A 5,710-nucleotide genomic window follows, 5' to 3' on the forward strand; every position below is an offset into this window, starting at 1 on the left:
CATCATATCATCTGCAGAGACAATTTGACTTCCTCTCTTCCTATTTGAACACCCTTTCTTTCTTTCTCTTGCCTGATTTTCCTGGCCAGAACTTCAAATACTATGTTGAACAGGAGTGGTGAGAGAGGGCGTTTTGTCTTGTGCTGATTTTCCAGAATGCTTCCAGATTTTGCCTATTCAATATGATATTGGCTTTGTATTTGTTATAAATAACTCTTATTATTTTGAGGTTTCGTTTTCAATACCTAGTTTATTGAGAGTTATTAACATGAAGGGATGTTGAATTTTATTTTTTGTTTGTTTGTTTTTTTGAGACAGAGTCTCACTCTGTTGCCTGGGCTGGAGTGTAGTGGCACAGTCTTGGCTCACTGCAACCTCTGCTTTTTCAATTCAAGCAATTCTCCTGCCTCAGCCTCCGCAGTAACTGGGATTACTAGCACCCACCACCACGCCAGGTTAATTTTTGTATTTTTAGTAGAGGTTGGGTTTCACCATGTTGATCAGGCTGGTCTCAAACTACTGACCTCGTGATCCACCTGCCCCAGCCTTTCAAAGTGCTGAGATTACAGGTGAGAGCCACCATGCCCAGGCAAGGAAAGTTGAATTCTATTGAGGACTTTACAATTATTATTATTACTATTATTGTCAGTTGAGAGAGAGTCTCGCTCTGTCACACAGACTGGAGTGCAGTGGCATAATCTCAGCTCAGCACAACCTCCACTTCCCGGATTCAAACAATTCTCCTGCCTCAGCCTCCCGAGTAGCTGGGATTACAGGCACACACCACCATGTCTGGGTAACTTTTGTATTTTTAATAGAGACAAGGTTTCACCATATTGGTGAGACTGGTCTCGAGCTTCTGACTTAATGATTCACCCACCTCAGCCTCCCAAAGTGCTGGGATTACAGGTGTGAGCCACCGCCCTGCACTTACTGAAGACTTTTACCGCATCTATTGAGATAACCATGTGGTTTCTGTCATTGGTTCTGTTTATGTGATAGCTTACATTTATTGATTTGGGTGTGTTAAATGAACTTTTCATCCCAGTGATGAAGGTGACTTATTTGTGGTGGATAACTTCTTGATGTGCTGCTGGATTTGGTTTGCCAGTATTTTATTGAGGGTATTCATATCAAGGTTCTTCAGAGATATTGGTCTCAAGTTTTCTTTTTTTGTTGCATCTCTGGCCAGGTTTCCATGTCAGGATGATGCTGGCCTCATAAAATGAGTAGAGAGGAGTCTCTTCTTTTAAATTGTTTGGAATAGTTTCAGAAGAAATGGTACCAGTAGTATAGGAGTTATTAAGCAATTATTTTAGGCAGTTAGCAAGGGTAAAAAAGTTCTCAGTGAAATTTTTCTCTAGAAGCTAAGCTGTAATCAGCACTTTAATCCGAGGTCAGGAGATAGCCATCCCTAATAAACCCGTCTTACAAAAATAGCGATTAGCTACTAGCTGAGGCAATAAAGGCAGCTGCTGAGAAAATCACTCCAGCTGACAGAGCAAAGCCTCAAAAAAAACAAGAAAAGCACCCAAAAACCATTTCTTTTCTAACATAAAGCAGCCTGAAAAGTCAAGCTGCAAGCATAAATAAACAAGCTGAAAGTCTGCATAGATGAATGCTGGTAGCTGTACTAAAAGCCAGGACCACCCAGTATAGCAATACCCTTTTCCTTTTCTTTGTCCCCAGTGTGCAGTTGTCCTGGAGCCAGCAAGGTAGAGGCAATATTTGCATAATAAAAGATTGGGATAGGAAGGCCAGTTTTTTTGCAGACTATGTAAATGGTACACCTGGCCAAATGTAATATGTAAATCAATCACCCGCTTCTCAACTTTTCAAATCGCTCTGTAGGCTTGCAGTATCTCAGTCACTGCAAGCTTCGGGTTCAGCATTCTCCTGCACCTCCGGAGTAGCTACAGGCGCCCGCCACCTTTGCTTTTTGTAGAGACTTCACCGTGTTAGCCAGGAGGGTCTCGATCTCCTGACGTGATCCCGTCTCGGCCTCCCAAAGTGCTGGGATTAGCTTACCGCGCCCGGTCAAACTTTTCTAAAAAATCAGTTGCATCCTGTTCCAAACCTGGAAACTTCTTGGGCATTCCACTTTCTCTGCATAAGGAAGCTGTCTTTCTCCCGCTCTTCTTTCTTTAATCTATTAAACTTTCTGCTCTTAAAACCCACTCCGTGTGTGTGTTCCTGTCATTAATCTTCTCAGCATGAGATAATCAACCCCAGGTATTTACCCCAGACAATGATGCTGCTTCAACAGCTCCTCTTTTTACCGCTGGTAGAATTTGGCTCTTAGTCCATCTGGTCCTGGGCTTTTTTGGTGTTTTTTTGGTTGGTAGGCTATTTATTACTGCCTAAATTTCAGAACTTGATTGGTCTGTTCAAGGATTCAACTTCCTGGTCTTGCCTTGGGTGGGTGTATGTGTCCAGAAATTGATTCATTTTTTCTAGATTTTTTGGTGTATTTGCATAGAGGTGTTTATGATAATCTCTGTTAGTAGTTTGTACTTTTGCGGGGTCACTGGTGATATCCCATTTATCATTTTTTATTGTGTCTATTTGATTCTTCTCTCTTTTCTTTTTTATTACTCTAGCTAGTGGTGTTGTAGCAGGACAGGTCACAGACAAAACCTCTCAGACACCTATTTAAAGAAGGAAGGGCTTTATTCAACTGGGAGCTTTGGCAAGACTCACGTCTCCAAAACTGAGCTCCCTGGGTGAGCAATTCCTGTCCCTTTTAAGAGCTTACAACTCTAAGGGAGTCCGTGTGAGAGGATCCTGATTGTGTGAGAGGGTCGTGATGGATTGAGCAAGCAAGGGTACATGACTGGGGGCTGCATGCACCAGTAATCAGAATGGAACAGAATAGGACAGGGATTTTCACAATGCCTTTCCATACAATGTCTGTAATCTATAGATAACATAACTGGTTAGGTCAGGGGTCGATCTTTAACCAGGCCCAAGGCCCAGTGCCGGGCTGTCTGCCTGTGGATTTCATTTCCGCCTTTTAGTTTTTACTTCTTCTTTCTTTGGAGGCAGAAATCGGGCATAAGACAATATGAGGGGTCGTCACCTCCTTTAGTGTTTGTATTTTATTAATTTCTTAAAAAAAAAAAAAAAGGCCAGGCACATTGGCTCACACCTGTAATCCCAGCACTTTGGGAGGGTGAGGTGGGCAGATCACAAGGTCAGGAGATTGAGGCCATCCTGGCTAACATGGTGAAACCCTGTCTCTACTAAAAATACAAAAAATTAGCTGGGCATGGTGGTGGATGCCTGTAGTCCCAGCTACTGGGGAGGCTGAGGCAGGAGAATGGCTTGAACCCGGGAGGTGGGGGTTGCAATGAACTGACATGGTGCCACTGCACTCCAGCCTGGGCAAAAGAGTGAGACTACATCTCAAAAAACAAAACAAAACAAAAACAAAAACAAAAACAAAAAACAGATTCTTGGCCAGGCAGGGTGGTACATGCCCGTAATCCCAGCACTTTTGGAGGCCAAAGTGGGTGGATCACGAGGTCAGGAGTTTGAGACCAGCCTAACCAACCTGGTGACACCCCATCTCTACTAAAAACATAAAAATTAGGGCCAGGTGCAGTGGCTCATGCCTGTAATTCCAATACTTTGGGAGGCTGAGGTGGGTTGATCACCTGAGGTTCAGAGTTTGAGACCAGCCTGACCAACATAGAGAAACCTCATCTCTACTAAAAACACAAAATAAGCCAGGTGTGGTGGCACATACCTGTAATCCCTGTTACTCAGGAGGCTGAGTGAGAATTCCTTGAACCTGGGAGGTGGAGGGTGCAGTGAGCCGAGATTGCGCCATTGCACTCCAGCCTGGGCAACAAGAACAAAACTCTGTCAAAAAAAAAAAAAAAAAAAATTAGCCAAGCATGGTGGCGCATGTCTGTAATTCCAGCTACTCAGGAGGCTGAGGCAGGAGAACTGATTGAACCTGGGAGGCAGAGGTTGCAATGAGCTGAGATCTCACCATTGCACTCCAGCCTGTGCAACAAGAGTGAGACTCCATCCCAAAACAAAAACAAAAACAAAAACAAAACAAAACAAAAACAGCTCCTGAATGTATTGATTTTTTGAAGAGTTTTTCATGTCTCTATCTCCTTCCGTTTTGCTCTGATCTTAGTTATTTCTTATCTTCTGTTAACTTTTAAATTAGTATGCTCTCGGTGGCTCAAGCCTGTAATCCCAGCACTTTGGGAGGCCAAGACGGGTGGATCACGAGGTCAGGAGATCGAGACCATCCTGGCTAACATGGTGAAACCCCGTCTCTACTAAAAAAATACAAAAACTAGCCGGGCGAGGTGGCGGGTGCCTGTAGTCCCAGCTACTCAGGAGGCTGAGGCAGGAGAATGGCATAAACCCGGGAGGCAGAGCTTGCAGTGAGCTGAAATCTGGCCACTGCACTCCAGCCTGGGTGACAGAGCGAGACTCCTCTCAAAAAAAAAAAAGAAAAAAAAATTAGTATGCTCTTTCATCTCTAGCTCTTTTAGTTGTAATGTTAGGGTGTTGATTTGAGATCTTTCTAGCTTTTCAATGTAAGCATTTAGTGCTATAAATTTCCCTCTTAACACTGCTGTAGCTGCATCCCAGAGATTCTGGTATATTGTCCTTTTGTTCTCATTGACTTCAAAGAACTTCTTGATTTCTGCCTTAATTTCATCATTTACCCAGAAGTCATTCAGAAGCAGATTGTTCAATTTCCATGTAGTTGTGTAGTTTTGAGTGAGTTTCTTTTTTTTTTTTTTTTTTTTGAGACGGAGTCTCGCTCTGTCGCCCAGGCTAGAGTGCAGTGGCCGGATCTCAGCTCACTGCAAGCTCCACCTCCGGGTTACGCCATTCTCCTGCCTCAGCCTCCCGAGTAGCTGGGACTACAGGCAGCCAGCACTTCGCCTGGCTAGTTTTTTTGTTTTTTAGTAGAGACGGGGTTTCACCATGTAGCCAGAGTCTCGATCTCCTGCGTGATCCGCCGTCGGCCTCCCAGTGCTACCTGCCAGCCCGGCTTGAGATGGAGTCTCGCTCTCGCCAGGCTTGCAATGGCCGTATCTCAGCTCACTGCAAGCTCCGCCTCCCGGGTTCACGCCATTCTCCTGCCTCAGCCTCCCGAGTAGTAGCTGGGACTACAGGCGCCCGCCACCTCGCCCGGCTAGTTTTTTGTACTTTTTAGTAGAGACGGGGTTTCACCGTGTTAGCCAGGATGGTCTCGATCTCCTGACCTTGTGATCCGCCCGCCTCGGCCTCCCAAAGTGCTGGGATTACAGGCTTGAGCCACCGCGCCCGGCCTTGAGTGAGTTTCTTAATCTTGGGTTTTAATTTGATTGCACTGTGGTCTGAGAGACAGTATGATATAGTTTTAGTTCTTTTGCATTTGCTGAAGAGTGTTTTACTTCCAATTATATGATCAATTTTAGAGTAAGTTCCATGTGGCACTGAGAAGAAAATATATTCCGTTGTTTTGGGGTGGAGAGTTCTGTAGATATCTATCAGGTTCACTTGGTCCAGAGCTGAGTTCACGTTCTGAATATCTTTTTTTCTTTCTTTCTTTCTTTTGAGACAGAGCCTTGCTCTGTAACCCAGGCTGGAGTACAGTGGTGTGATCTTGGCTCACTGCAACCTCCACCTCCAGGATTCAAGCGATTCTCCTGCCTGAGCATTCTGGGTAGCTGGGATTACAGGTGCATGCCAC

Source organism: Trachypithecus francoisi, unplaced genomic scaffold (genome assembly GCF_009764315.1).
Source record: "Trachypithecus francoisi isolate TF-2019V2 unplaced genomic scaffold, Tfra_2.0 Lachesis_group12, whole genome shotgun sequence".
In the NCBI taxonomy this organism is placed as follows: Eukaryota; Metazoa; Chordata; class Mammalia; order Primates; family Cercopithecidae; genus Trachypithecus; species Trachypithecus francoisi.